Source organism: Entelurus aequoreus, linkage group LG12, assembly GCF_033978785.1.
Source record: "Entelurus aequoreus isolate RoL-2023_Sb linkage group LG12, RoL_Eaeq_v1.1, whole genome shotgun sequence".
NCBI classification, from domain to species: Eukaryota; Metazoa; Chordata; class Actinopteri; order Syngnathiformes; family Syngnathidae; genus Entelurus; species Entelurus aequoreus.
The window spans coordinates 57,337,736-57,354,194 of NC_084742.1; the positions used below are offsets into that span (position 1 = coordinate 57,337,736).

The 16,459-nt window shown below is 35.4% G+C and overlaps 1 protein-coding gene across 2 annotated transcripts in view; it reads left to right on the plus strand.

The window, feature by feature from the left end:
• Positions 1-16,459, plus strand: part of LOC133662366 (sodium-coupled neutral amino acid transporter 4-like) — a 140,175-nt gene that overhangs the window by 46,855 nt on the left and 76,861 nt on the right. The window contains exon 1 of one of the 2 annotated variants that reach the window (XM_062066297.1): positions 10,857-11,131. The exons of the other annotated variant lie outside the window; for it this stretch is intronic. The gene's annotated coding sequence lies outside the window, so the exon portion shown is untranslated. Of the gene's footprint in view, positions 1-10,856; positions 11,132-16,459 lie in introns of those variants that run through there. 2 annotated transcript variants of the gene reach the window in all.

Consider the following 16,459-nt stretch of genomic DNA (forward strand, 5'->3'; position numbering starts at 1 on the left):
ACCATTTGACTCGTGCGGCTTATAAAACGGTGCGGCCAATTTGTTTTTTTTCATATTGCAAATAGTTAAAAACAAACACAAGCTTTGAGTCACTAGAGAAAAGCGCTATATAAATGTAATTCACTTCACAAACATATTATTGATCAAAACTTAGTGTCAGTTTTTGTTTATAAGTGACAAATTGTGATGTTATTAGTTATTAGTATCAAAATTGCATCTGTTTCTCATTATATTATGACTTTTTTGCATTTTTTTCTTACTTTTTTACTCTTTTGTTTTTCTGACAATATGTCGCAAGCCAACAAAACTAATAATAGTACACAAAGATTTGTCTATAAATAAATGTAATGTCTGTTTTCAGCATTTTTTAAATAAAATGGCGTAAATTCCGGACTATAAACTGCTACTTTTTTCCTACCATTTGACTCGTGCGGCTTATAAAACGGTGCGGCCAATTTATGTTTTTTTTCATATTGCAAATAGTTAAAAAAAAACACAAGCTTTGAGTCACTAGAGAAAAACGCTATATAAATATAATTCACTTCACAAACATATTATTGATCAAAACTTAGTGTCAGCTTTGTGTTATAAGTGACACATTGTGATGTTATTAGTTATTAGTATCAAAATTGCATCTGTTTCTCATTATTTTATGTCTTTTTTGCATTTGTTCTTACTTTTTTACTCTTCTGTTTTTCTGACAATATGTCGCAGGCCAACAAAACTAATAATAGTACACAAAGATTTGTCTATAAATAAAATGTAATGTCTGTTTTCATTATTTTTTAAATAAAATTGTGTAAATTCCGGACTATAAACTGCTATTTTTTTCCTACCATTTGACTCGTGCGGCTTATAAAACGGTGCGGCCAATTTATGGATTTTTTTCATATTGCAAATAGTTTTAAAAAAACACACGTTTTGAGTCACTAGAGAAAAGCGCTATATAAATATAATTCACTTCACAAACATATTATTGATCAAAACTTAGTGTCAGCTTTGTGTTATAAGTGACACATTGTGATGTTATTAGTTATTAGTATCAAAATTGCATCTGTTTCTCATTATTTTATGTCTTTTTTGCATTTGTTCTTACTTTTTTACTCTTCTGTTTTTCTGACAATATGTCGCAGGCCAACAAAACTAATAATAGTACACAAAGATTTGTCTATAAATAAATGTAATGTCTGTTTTCAGCATTTTTTAAATAAAATGGCGTAAATTCCGGACTATAAACTGCTACTTTTTTCCTACCATTTGACTCGTGCGGCTTATAAAACGGTGCGGCCAATTTATGTTTTTTTTCATATTGCAAATAGTTTAAAAAAAACACAAGCTTTGAGTCACTAGAGAAAAGCGCTACATAAATATAATTCACTTCACAAACATATTATTGTTAAAAACTTAGTGTCAGCTTTGTGTTATAAGTGACACATTGTGATGTTATTAGTTATTAGTATCAAAATTGCATCTGTTTCTCATTATTTTATGTCTTTTTTGCATTTGTTCTTACTTTTTTACTCTTCTGTTTTTCTGACAATATGTCGCAGGCCAACAAAACTAATAATAGTACACAAAGATTTGTCTATAAATAAATGTAATGTCTGTTTTCAGCATTTTTAAATAAAACGGCGTAAATTCCGGACTATAAACTGCTACTTTTTTCCTACCATTTGACTCGTGCGGCTTATAAAACGGTGCGGCCAATTTATGTTTTTTTTCATATTGCAAATAGTTAAAAAAAAACACAAGCTTTGAGTCACTAGAGAAAAGCGCTATATAAATATAATTCACTTCACAAACATATTATTGATCAAAACTTAGTGTCAGTTTTTGTTTATAAGTGACAAATTGTGATGTTATTAGTTATTAGTATCAAAATTGCATCTGTTTCTCATTATATTATGACTTTTTTGCATTTTTTCTTACTTTTTTACTCTTTTGTTTTTCTGACAATATGTCGCAAGCCAACAAAACTAATAATAGTACACAAAGATTTGTCTATAAATAAATGTAATGTCTGTTTTCAGCATTTTTTAAATAAAATGGCGTAAATTCTGGACTATAAACTGCTATTTTTTTCCTACCATTTGACTCGTGCGGCTTATAAAACGGTGCGGCCAATTTATGTTTTTTTTTCATATTGCAAATAGTTTTAAAAAAACACACGTTTTGAGTCACGAGAGAAAAGCGCTATATAAATATAATTTACTTCACAAACATATTATTGATCAAAACTTAGTGTCAGCTTTGTGTTATAAGTGACACATTGTGATGTTATTAGTTATTAGTATCAAAATTGCATCTGTTTCTCATTATATTATGTCTTTTTTGCATTTGTTCTTACTTTTTTACTCTTCTGTTTTTCTGACAATATGTCGCAGGCCAACAAAACTAATAATAGTACACAAAGATTTGTCTATAAATAAATGTAATGTCTGTTTTCAGCATTTTTTAAATAAAATGGCGTAAATTCCGGTCTATAAACTGCTATTTTTTTCCTACCATTTGACTCGTGCGGCTTATAAAACGGTGCGGCCAATTTATGGATTTTTTTCATATTGCAAATAGTTAAAAAAAATTACACGCTTTGAGTCAGTAGAGAAAAGCGCTATATAAATATAATTCACTTCCCAAACATATTATTGATCAAAACTTAGTGTCAGCTTTGTGTTATAAGTGACAAATTGTGATGTTATTAGTTATTAGTATCAAAATTGCATCTGTTTCTCATTATATTATGTCTTTTTTGCATTTGTTCTCACTTTTTTACTCTTCTGTTTTTCTGACAATATGTCGCAGGCCAACAAAACTAATAATAGTACACAAAGATTTGTCTATAAATAAATGTAATGTTTGTTTTCAGCATTTTTTTAGATAAAATAAAATGGCGTAAATTCCAGACTATAAACTGCTATTTTTTTCCTACCATTTGAATCATGCGGCTTATAAAACGGTGCGGCCAATTTATGGATTTTTTTTCATATTGCAAATAGTTAAAAAAACACACGCTTTAAGTCACAAGAGAAAAGCGCTATGTAAATATAATTCACTTCACAAACATATTATTGATCAAAACTTAGTGTCAGTTTTTGTTTATAAGTGACACATTGTGATGTTATTAGTTATTAGTATCATAATTGCATCTGTTTCTCATTATATTATGTCTTTTTTGCATTTGTTCTTACTTTTTTACTCTTCTGTTTTTCTGACAATATGTCGCAGGCCAACAAAACTAATAATAGTACACAAAGATTTGTCTATAAATAAATGTAATGTCTGTTTTCAGCATTTTTTAAAATAAAATGGCGTAAATTCCGGACTATAAACTGCTATTTTTTTCCTACCATTTGACTCGTGCGGCTTATAAAACGGTGCGGCCAATTTATGGATTTTTTTCATATTGCAAATAGTTAAAAAAACACACGCTTTAAGTCACAAGAGAAAAGCGCTATGTAAATATAATTCACTTCACAAACATATTATTGATCAAAACTTAGTGTCAGCTTTGTGTTATAAGTGACACATTGTGATGTTATTAGTTATTAGTATCAAAATTGCATCTGTTTCTCATTATATTATGTCTTTTTTGCATTTGTTCTTACTTTTTTACACTTCTGTTTTTCTGACAATATGTCGCAGGCCAACAAAACTAATAATAGTACACAAAGATGTGTCTATAAATAAATGTAATGTCTGTTTTCAGCATTTTTTTACATAAAATAAAATAACGTAAATATCCGGACTATAAACTGCTACTTTTTTTCCTACCATTTAACTCGTGCGGCTTATAAAACGGCGCGGCTAATTTATGGATTTTTCATATTGCAAATAGTTAAAAACAAACAAACAAACATGCAGAGACGCTGAAAAGGTGTGTTATTGTTTGTGCTACGGTGCCATCTTTTGGGAGAGTTTCCTGCTGTTTAAAACTTTAAACCGGAAGTAGAAGTGCTGTTCCGTCTTCTAGTGATCCATAGCGTTTCTACTCGTATGGATTCTTCATTCATCGCTCCAAGCAACGTTTGTAAGTGTTACAATATAACTAAAACAATTCTTACTTACCAAACTGTCCCATGTGTGATGTCTGTAGGAGTGTTTTCATGCATATTTGTACTAAGGCTGCGACGATTAGCCGACGTTGTTGACAAATGTTGACAATAAAATTTGCCGACAATAGTCGTGACGTTATCACTCGTGTTAGTCCGGGCGCAAGTGGGTCACTCGCCATCAACACGGCCAGTGCTAACATGTGAAGTGTGAGGATATTTCCTCTTATTCTTCTTAAAAGCACGAATTAACAAGTGCGAGAAAAAGTTGTTGGGAAAAATGGATTTAAATGTCATTTTAGCCAAACTTTGTCTACATCAATTCAAGTACTTTTTAAAGCAGCGTCAATTTGCAATGCTGTTAAAAAGACACTTTAACAAACACACAAACACAAACATACACAGACAGACAATCTATTAAATAGTCAACATTTCAAGAATTAATCGTTAGTTGCGACCCTAATTTGTGCGTGCCATCGTATTGTAATGACGCTAGTGTCGTTAGCATTAGCGAATATACTAACACGTTTACGGGTGTCTGTGTTAGTGTTATTAACTTACAATGGCATTCTTTTTGGATTGTTTCAGTTTCACAAATTCCTCAGTAAATTCGCCAAAACGTCGCCGTGGAGTTACTGGGTTTGTTTAGCTGATTGGAGAGCTAGCTTGCGCAGCTAGCGGGTCCATGACCGTGACTTCTGTTTTGTTTGATCTGCCGTTTTACTGCCTTGTTACAGACAGCATTTGGAAACAACGAAGGTATGTAAATAAACACTTACAGAATATTTCTGTGTAAATAACTTATTTCACAACGTATACCGTATTTTTCGGACTATAGGTCGCAGTTTTTTTTCATAGTTTGGCCGGGGGTGCGACTTATACTCAGGACAGGAGCGACTTATGTGTGAAATTATTAACACATTATCGTAAAATATCAAATAATATTATTTATCTCATTCACGTAAGAGACTAGACGTATAAGATTTCATGGGATTTAGCGATCAGGAGTGACAGATTGTTTGGTAAACGTATAGCATGTTCTATATGTTATAGTTATTTGAATGACTCTTACCATAATATGTTACGTTAACATACCAGGCACCTTCTCAGTTGGTTATTTATGCCTCATATGACGTACACTTATTCAGCCTGTTGTTCACTATTCTTTATTTATTTTAAATTGCCTTTCAAATGTCTATTCTTGGTGTTGGCTTTTATCAAATACATTTCCCCCAAAAATGCGACTTATACTCCACTGCGACTTATATGTTTTTTTCCTTCTTTATTATGCCTTTTCGGCCGGTGCGACTTATACTCCGAAAAAAGCGGTATATCTGCGACTTATAGTCCAGTGTAGTTAATATATAGAAACATATTTCTTCTGTCTAAAATTTAGTGGGTGCGGCTTATATACCGGTGCGCTTTATAGTCCATAAAATACGGTAATATCAAAATTAAGAAGCCGTTTCAGGCATTGGGTATTCAGTAAAACGTGTAAGTTTTCAAAGTTTCCTCCTGCTAGAAACTATTGGGTAAATGAGACAGCGCCCTCTGCTGGATTCAGAGCTGCGATCACTTTTTGTCCCCTGCAGATAATGCCACCACACCACTTTTAATTACCGTAGTTTTCGGACTATAAGTCGCAGCTTTTTTCATAGTTTGGCCGGGGGTGCGACTTATACTCAGGAGCGACTTTTGTGTGGAATTATTAACACATTAGCGTAAAATATCAAATAATATTATTTATCTCATTCACGTAAGAGACTAGACCAGGGGTCGGCAACCTTTACCACTCAAAGAGCCATTTTGGCAAGTTTCACAAATTAAAGAAAGTAATGGGAGCCACAAAAAAATTTTTTAAATGAAAAACACTGCATACAAAGCTTAAATGCTTTGTGCTATGTTAACCAGGGGTCTCTGACACACGCACCGGCACGCACTTTAATGTGGAAATTTGATGTTAGTGCAGCCCGCGAGTTTTGGATGAATGGCGCTTGATAGCGTCATACTTGCCAACCCTCTCATTTTTCCCGGGAGACTCCCGAATATCAGAGCGTGATGACACTGCATTTGGCGCCCTCTACAGCCTGCCCTAACAGTGTACCTGCTCGACCACACGTAGAATGCTATTTCAGCTTGCTCACGTAAGTGACAGCAAGGCGTACTACCTCAGCAGCCACACATCTTACACTGACGGTACCAATACCCAGAATCCCATGCAGCCCTAACTCTTCCGCTCAACCAACGCACGGAGAGGGGGGGAGTTGATGTGTGGGGGGATTTGGTGGTAGCGGGGGTGTATAATGTAGACCGGAAGAGTTAGGGCTGCATGGGATTCTGGGTAATGGTGGTGTTGTGTTTATGTTGTGTTACGGTGGGATGTTCTCCAGAAATGTGTTTTTCATTCTTTTTTGGTGTGGGTTCACAGTGTGGCGCATATTTGTAATGTAACAATGTTAAAGTTGTTTGATACGGCTACCGTCAGTGTAAGCTGTGTGGCTGATGAGTAAGTATGCTTTGCTGTCTCCTGTGTGTGCAAGTAATAACAACATGCAACATGTGGCTGGACTGGCACGCTGTATGTAAATGCTATAGAGGACAATTACTGCAGTGCAATTAGGGCATGCCCTTTATTTAGTAATTAGAGTGTAAATAGGATTATTTTTTCCCTGGGAGTAATCTATGAAAGAAACTGAGATCCATAAATCTCCTGGGAAAATCGGGGGGGTCGGCATGTATGTAGCTGAGCCGCATCAGAGTGGTCAAGGAGCCGCATGCGGCTCCGGAGCCGCGGGTTGCCGACCCCTGGCCTAGACGTATAAGATTTCATGGGATTTAGCGATTAGGAGTGACAGATTGTTTGGTAAACGTATAGCATGTTCTATATGTTATAGTTATTTGAATGACTCCCCCTCCACACCCCTGATTGTAAATAATGTAAATAATTCAATGTGATTATCTTGTGTGATGACTGTATTATGATGATAGTATATATGATAGTATATATCTGTATCATGAATCAATTTAAGTGGACCCCGACTTAAACAAGTTGAAAAACGTATTCGGCTGTTACCATTTAGTGGTCAATTGTACGGAATATGTACTTCACTGTGCAACCTACTAATAAAAGTCTCAATCTCAATCAAAACCATAATATGTTAGGTTAACATACCAGGCACCTTCTCACTTGGTTATTTATGCCTCATATAACGTACACTTATTCAGCCTGTTTTTCACTATTCTTTATTTATTTTAAATTACCTTTCAAATGTCTATTCTTGGTGTTGGCTTTTATCAAATACATTTCCCCCAAAAAAATGCAACTTATACTCCAGTGCGACTTATATATGTTTTTCCTTCTTTATTATGCATTTTCGGCCGGTGCGACTTATACTCCGGTGCGACTTATACTCCGAAAAATACGCCAAGTTACCATAAAAAAATGAATAATGCCGGACTGCCAGTTATCAGAGATCTACTGTTTATGTACGTACAATATCCACCGCAGACAGCAGCCTTTTATGGCCGTTTAAAGTCGTTAAAAATCAATCGGAAGTTGGTCGTCACAAGCAATGTTCCTCAGATTTCTGCGACATGTCCAACTGGGGACTGATTTTGTATGTTTTCCTCTATTTGGACATCGCCAAGTGGACCGAGATAACGGTGTCTCATCCCTAAAATGTACATGACCCTGGGCACAGCGAACACCCCCCCCCCCCCTCCTCGGCGTCACGCTCTGATTGGCTGACGGGCGGCACAACCTACCGCATCTACCGCCCAACAGTTGGTCCCCCGTGCAGCTGACCATGTGTGTGTGTGTGTGTGTGTGTGTGTGTGTGTGTGTGTGTTCTTGTATTTCTACCCTTCTTGAGACATCAACAAGGAAAAGTAGCTTCCATATGAGAACCTGTGAACAAGTTAGGACCGTAATCATGGTCCCAATAAGGAAAACCATTGCATCCAATAGGGAGCCAAATACTAGAGTCCGTGAACATTGCTCCAAAGTCAGGATTTTTTGGTTGATTTAATGTGCATACAAAAGTAAACATTGACAGGTGCAAAGGCAGCAATATATGATAAAACAAGACAGCAGCTAAAGAAGGACTTCCCTATTCATCCCCGAAAAAACCCGCCAGGTGAACAGCTGATTTTACGACTTCCGGTGCTGACGTAAGACAACCCGCGTCCTGTATGTGACCGTAGCATGAACAAATACACTACGCTACTAAGACTATAGTGGCCGTTAACAGTTAGCTTCTACAGCCGGGTTGCCAAAAGTGCGGCACAGGGGCCATCTGTGGTCCCTGACTTGTTTGTCATCGGCCTTAAGCACATTACAAAAAACAAAAAAAAAGAGATCTCATTAGCACCCCAGGTGGTGAAACCTATCAAAATGAGGGTGGTCCCAAAAAGGAGGGATTTTTCAAATTGACTGTGTGTCGCTTTTAAAAGTGCTCCCCCTCTGGTCAACATATGAAATAACAAGTGTGTGTAAAAAATTGAAGTGCTCCCCCTCTGGCCAACAAATGTAATAACAAGTGTGTGTAAGAAATTGAAATGCTCCCTCTTTGGCCAAAATTAATTAAAAAAATAAAATTAAATGTATATAGAGACATACTGTAATAACTTGAAGTAAATAATGAAGATTAAAAACCAATTACAAACAAAACATGTAATTAAAAACATTAACTAAAAGCTTACCTTTTTTATATTTGCATAGTATGTTTATATTATTAATGTTGTAAATAAAAATCTTTATATATCTAGAAAGGGTGGTCCTAAAGAGGGAGGCATTTTTGGAAGGTCTCAAGAAGGTAAGAAATACAAGAATGGGTGTGTGCGCGTTCTTGTATTTCTAGCCTTCTTGAGACATCAACAAGGAAAAGTACCTTCCATTTGAGGACCGGAACAAGTTAGGACCGAAATCATGGTCTCAATACGGAAAACCCATCAATCAATCCATTTTCTACCGCTTGTCTGTTTCGGCCATTGCATCTAATAGAGAATGTCTCATTTGCACCCCTAGTGGTGACATCTATCAAAATTTGGGTGTCCCCAAAAAGGAGGGATTTTTCAAATTGACCGTGTGTCGGGTTTAAAAGTGCGCCACCTCTGGTCAACATATGAAATAACAAGTGTGTGTAAAAATATGTAAGTGCTCCCCCTCTGGCCAACAAATGTAAGAACAAGTGTGAGCAAGAAATTTAAATGCGCCCCCTTTGGCCAAAATTAATTTAAAAAAGTAAAATAAATATGTATATAGAGACATACTGTAATAACTTGAAGTAAATAATGAAGATTAACAACCAATTACAAACAAAAATTTGTATTAAAAACATTAACTAAAATCTTACCTTTTTTATATTTGCATAGTATGTATATATTATTAATGTTGTAAATACAAATCTTTATATATTTAGAAAGGGTGGTCCTAAAGGGGTAGGCATTTTTTCGGAGGTCTCAAAAAGGTAAGAAATACAAGAATGGGTGTTTGCGCTTTCTTGTATTTCTAGTCTTCTTGAGACATCAACAAGGAAAAGTAGCTTCCATATGAGGACCGGTGAACAAGTTAGGACCAAAATCATTGGTCTCAATACGGAAAACCCATCAATCAATCCATTTTCTACCGCTTCTCTGTTTCGGCCATTGCCTCTAATAGAGAATGTCTCATTTGCACCCCTGGTGGTGACATCTATCAAAATGAGGGTGGTCCCAAAAAGGAGGGATTTTTCAAATTGACTGTGTCGGGTTTAAAAGTGCTCCCCCTCTGGTCAACATATGAAATAACAAGTGTGTAAACATTTGAAGTGCTCCCCCTCTGGCCAACAAATGTAATAACAAGTGTGTGTAAGAAATTGAAATGCTCCCCCTTTGGCCAAAATTAATTAAAAAAATAAAATAAGTATGTATATAGAGACATACTGTAATAACTTGAAGTAAATAATGGAGATTAAAAACCAATTACAAACAAAAAATTTTATTAAAAACATTAACTAAAAGCTTACCTTTTTTATATTTATATATTTAGAAAGGGTGGTCCTAAAGGGGGAGGCATTTTTGGGAGGTCTCAAGAAGGTAAGAAATACAAGAATGGGTGTGTGCACGTTCTTGTATTTCTACCCTTCTTGAGACATCAACAAGGAAAAGTAGCTTCCATATGAGCACCGGTGAACAAGTTAGGACCGAAATCATGGTCCCAATACGGAAAACCCATCAATCAATCCATTTTCTACCGCTTGTCTGTTTCGGCCATTGCATCTAATAGAGATCTCATTTGCACCCCTGGTGGTGAAATATATCAAAATTTGTGTGTCCCCAAAAAGGAGGGATTTTTCAAATTGACCGTGTGTCGGGTTTAAAAGTGCTCCCCCTCTGGCCAACAAATGTAATAAGTGTGTGCAAGAAATTTAAATGCTCCCCTTTTAACCAAAATCAATTTAAAAAAATTAAAATAAATATGTATATAGAGACATACTGTAATAACTTGAAGTAAATAATGGAGATTAAAAAACAATTACAAACAAAACATTTAATAACATTTGTTTTACCAAAACTTTACCTTTTTTATACTTGCATAGTATGTTTATGTTGTTAATGTTGTAAATACACATCTTTATATATCTAGAAAGGGTGGTCCTAAAGAGGGAGGCATTTTTGGGAGGTCTCAAGAAGGTAACAAATACGAGTGTGTGTGTGTGTGTGCGCGCAGTGACCATCACTTGCTTTTCAACGCGCGCTGGTCATGTGGCGTGTCATGTGACCACCTGATGGAGGCGTATTTAACAAGTAGACACGACAATGCTCACACTTTTTGGACGTGGTGTCTTTCCCGTGGAGGCAGCTGTGTGTGTGCATGTGTGCGTGTGTGTGTGTGTGTGTGTGTGTGTGTGTGTGTGTGTGTGTGTGCATGTGTGTGTGTGAGAGAGAGCCCTGTCCTGATTGGCTGACACAGGTCCTCCCTCCCCCTTTTAAAAGCCTCCTTTCTCACCTGAGTTACAAAATAGCCTCGACTCCTCAAGCGTTCACTTCTTCCATATCAAGAGCTTCTTCTCATTTGGTTTTTCTGCGGATTTTTCCAGCGAGTGAGTAATTCCCCTTTGTTTTCATTTGAAAATGTGATTTTTTAATTTTATTTTTTTAAAAAGCGATAGTGTAACGTTTGAGAAAGTCCACTATCTGCACTTTTCCCCTCCAAAAACGCGCACTCAGCTTCTTGGCTGATGCCAGATTTTGTTTGGGCGGAATTAGGCTCTGAATCGCTTCGTTTCGGTAACGCATCAAGTGACTCGGGGCTCAGGAATGAGTGTGTGTGTGTGTGTGTGTGTGTGTGTGTGTGTGTGTGTGTGTGTGTGTGTGTGTGTGTGTGTGTGTGTGTGTGTGTGTGTGTGTGTGTGTGTGTGTGTGTGTGTGTGTGTGTGTGTGTGTGTGTGTGTGTGGGTTTTCCGACCTAGTGAGGACGTGCAAGTGGAACAGTTATTTTTCAGGGCTTTTATGTCGTAAAGGGCATCGCCACGTTTAACAGAAACACGGCAGCTGAGAAGCGGAGTAGAAACGTTATGATTATCACAGCGTCTCGCTTTTTTTGGACTCTTTTTTTAGCAGTTCGCAGCAGAGATGGAGACATTATTGGTTAATCTGAGCCATTATTTGACATTTGGACGTATATTGTATCGTCTGTTTTCAGCGTTTTTTAGATTAAAAAAATTGTGTAAATTCCGGACATGTGTTGTCCCTATACCAATATTTTAGTACCGGTACCGGTACCAAAATGTGTTTGGATACTTTTCTAAATAAAGGGGAGCACAAAAAATGTCATTATTGGCTTTATTTGAACAACAAATCTTAGGGTACATGAAACATATGTTTATTATTGCAATTTAGTCCTTAAATAAAATAGTGAACATACTAGACAACTTGTCTTTTAGTAGTAAGTAAACAAACAAAGACTCCTAATTAGTCTGCTGACGTATGCAGTAACATATTGTGTCATTTATACACCTATTATTTTGTACACATTATGGAGGACAAACTGTAAAAATTGATTATTAATCCACTTGTTCATTTACTGTTAATATCTGCTTATTTTCTGTTTTAACATGCTGATACCAATATTTTGGCACTGGTACCAAAATTATTTCGATACTTTTCAAAACTTTTCTAAATAAAAGGGGACCACAAAAAATTGCATTATTGGCTTTATTTTAACTAAAAGTCTTAGGGTACATGAAACATATGTTTATTATTGTAATTTAGTCCTTAAATAAAATAGTGAACATACTAGACAACTTGTCTTTTAGTAGTAAGTAAACAAACAAAGACTCCTCAGTAACATATTGTGTCATTTATACACCTATTATTTTGCCTACATTATGAGGGACAAACTGTAAAAATTGATTATTAATCTACTTGTTCATTTACTGTTAATATCTGCTTATTTTCTGTTTTAACATGTTCTATCTACACTTCTGTTAAAATGTAATAATCACTTATTCTTCTCTTCTTTGATACTTTACATTAGTTTTGGATGATACCACACATTTAGGGTATCGATCCGATACCAAGTAGTTACAGTATCATACATTGGTCATATTCAAAGTCCTCATGTGGACGTATTTCCCAAGTTTATGAACATAATATGAATTTTAAAAAAGGAAAAAAGATTTTGTGACGTAATCATAGTAGTATCAAATAGATACGCTCTTGTACATGGTATCATTACAGTGGATGTCAGGTGTAGATCCACCCATGGCGTTTGTTTACATTGTGACGCCGGTGAGCTATTGTATCCTCCTACGGTGTGTAGTGAAGCATGTTTAGCTATTCCTCGTCCTCCAGTGATAATGATACTTGTAAGAAACATACTTTATTTGTCGCCATGGAGACGAGGATTAGTGATTTAGAAGTAGCTAAAACACCGCAGACTGCGGATGGATGTTAACTGTTAGTTTTAAAGCCAAAATGCGTCCATTCTCCCTTTTCTGTCTACACCCTGTGTCTGCTTGTAAGTACTCTGTGTGTGTGCACTGCCGAACATGCTCCTCTGCTTGTAAAACCGTCATGCCCGGGAACCGGTACTTTTCAAACAGAGTATAGTACCGTTTTTCATTCATTAGTACCGCGATACTATACCAGTACCGGTATACCGTACAACCTTATTCCGGACTATAAACTGCTACTTTTTTCCTACCATTTGACTCATGCGGCTTATAAAACGGTGCGGCTAATTTATGGATTTTTTTATATTGCAAATAGTTAAAAAAACAAAAACAAACATGCAGAGACGCTGAAAAGGTGTGTCAATGTTTGTGCTACGGTGCCATCTTTTGGACGAGTTTCCTGCTGTTTGAAGCTTTAAACCGGAAGTAGAAGTGCTGTTCCATCTTCTAGTGATCCATAGCGTTTCTACTCGTATGGATTCTTCATTCATGACTCCAAGCAACGTTTGTAAGTTTTACAATATAACTAAAACAATTCTGACTGACTAAACTGTCCCATGTGAGATGTCTGTAGGAGTGTTTTCATTCATATTTGTACAACAATTAGCCGAAAATGTTGACAATAAAATGTTGTTAATCAGAGCCATAGTTTGACTTTTTTTTTAGATAAAATAGCGTAAATTCCGGACTATAAACTGCTACTTTTTTCCTACCATTTGACTCGTGCGGCTTATAAAACGGTGCGGCTAATTTATGGATTTTTTTATATTGCAAATAGTTTAAAAAACAAACAAGCAGAGACGCTTAAAAGGGGTGTCATTGTTTGTGCTACGGTGCAATTTTTTGGACGAGTTTCCTGCTGTTTGAAGCTTTAAACCGGAAGTAGAAGTGCTGTTCTATCTTCTAGTGATCCATAGCGTTTCTACTCGTAGGGATTCTTCATTCATCGCTCCAAGCAACGTTTGTAAGTGTTACAATATAACTAAAACAATTCTTACTGACTAAACTGTCCCATGTGTGATGTCTGTAGGAGTGTTTTCATGCATATTTGTACAACAATTAGCCGAAAATGTTGACAATAAAATGTTGTTAATCAGAGCCATCGTTTGACATTTTTTTTAGATAAAATAGCGTAAATTCCGGACTATAAACTGCTACTTTTTTCCTACCATTTGACTCGTGCGGCTTATAAAACGGTGTGGCTAATTTATGGATTTTTTTATATTGCAAATAGTTTAAAAAACAAACAAGCAGAGACGCTTAAAAGGGGTGTCATTGTTTGTGCTACGGTGCCATTTTTTGGACGAGTTTCCTGCTGTTTGAAGCTTTAAACCGGAAGTAGAAGTGCTGTTCCATCTTCTAGTGATCCATAGCGTTTCTACTCGTAGGGATTCTTCATTCATCGCTCCAAGCAACGTTTGTAAGTGTTACAATATAACTAAAACAATTCTTACTGACTAAACTGTCCCATGTGTGATGTCTGTAGGAGTGTTTTCATGCATATTTTTACAACAATTAGCCGAAAATGTTGACAAATGTTGACAATAAAATGTTGTTAGTCAAAGCCATTGTTTGACTTTTTTTTTTTAGATAAAATAGCGTAAATTCCGGACTATAAACTGCTACTTTTTTCCTACCATTTGACTCGTGCGGCTTATAAAACGGTGCGGCTAATTCATGGATTTTTTTATATTGCAAATAGTTTAAAAAAACAAAAACAAGCAGAGACGCTGAAAAGGTGTGTCATTGTTTGTGCTACGGTGCCATCTTTTGGACGAGTTTCCTGCTGTTTGAAGCTTTAAACCGGAAGTAGAAGTGCTGTTCCATCTTCCAGTGATCCATAGCGTTTCTACTCGTATGGATTCTTCATTCATCGCTCCAAGCAACGTTTGTAAGTGTTACAATATAACTAAAACAATTCTTACTGACTAAACTGTCCCATGTGTGATGTCTGTAGGAGTGTTTTCATGCATATTTTTACAACAATTAGCCGAAAATGTTGACAAATGTTGACAATAAAATGTTGTTAGTCAGAGCCATTGTTTGACTTTTTTTTTTAGATAAAATAGCGTAAATTCCGGACTATAAACTGCTACTTTTTTCCTACCATTTGACTCGTGCGGCTTATAAAACGGTGCGGCTAATTTATGGATTTTTTTATATTGCAAATAGTTTAAAAAAACAAAAACAAGCAGAGACGCTGAAAAGGTGTGTCATTGTTTGTGCTACGGTGCCATCTTTTGGACGACTTTCCTTCTGTTTGAAGCTTAAAACCGGAAGTAGAAGTGCTGTTCCATCTTCCAGTGATCCATAGCGTTTCTACTCGTATGGATTCTTCATTCATCGCTCCAAGCAACGTTTTTAAGTGTTACAATATAACTAAAACCATTCTGACTTACCAAACTGTCCCATGTGAGATGTCTGTAGGAGTGTTTTCATGCATATTTGTACTAAGGCTGCGATGATTAGCCGACATTGTTGACAAATGTCGACAGTAAAATGTTGTTAATCAGAGCTATTATTTGACATTTTGACGTATAAAGTTTTGTCCAGATGTTTACAGACGTATAATATTCATGTTTAAATAACTTTTACTGCAAATGAATATCGCCTCCTTGACCACCAACGTTCCCTCTAAGGCAGGGGTCACCAACCTTTTTGAAACCAAGAGCTACTTTTTGGGTACTCATTAATGCGAAGGGCTACCAGTTTGATACACACTTAAATAAATTGCCAGAAATAGCCAATTGGCTCAATTTACCTTTAACTCTATGTTATTATTAATAATTAATGATATTTACACTTAATTGAACGGTCTAAAAGAGGAGAAAACATGAAAAAAATGACAATTAAATTTTGAAACATAGTTTATCTTCAATTTCGACTCTTTAAAATTCAAAATTCAACCAAAAAAAGAAAAGAAAAACTAGCTAATTCGAATCTTTTTGAAAAAATAAAAAAAATAATTCATGGAACATTAGTAATTTAATTTTAGAATTTTGATGACATGTTTTAAATAGGTTAAAATCCAATCTGCACTTTGTTAGAATATATAACAAATTGGACCAAGCTATATTTCTAACAAAGACAAATCATTATTTCTTCTAGATTTTCCAGAACAAAATTTTTAAAAGAAATTCAAAAGACTTTGAAATAAGATTTAAATTTGATTCTACAGATTTTCTAGATTTGCCAGAATATTTTTTTTGAATTTTAATCATAAGTTTGAAGAAATATTTCACAGATATTCTTCGTTGAAAAAACAGAAGCTAAAATGAAGAATTAAATTAAAATGTATTCATCATTCTTTACAATAAAAACATTTTTTTTACTTGAACATTGATTTAAATTGTCAGGAAAGAAGAGGAAGGAATTTAAAAGGTAAAAAGGTATATGTGTTTAAAAATCCTAAAATAATTTTTAAGGTTGTATTTTTTCTCTAAAATTGTCTTTCTGAAAGTTATAAGAAGCAAA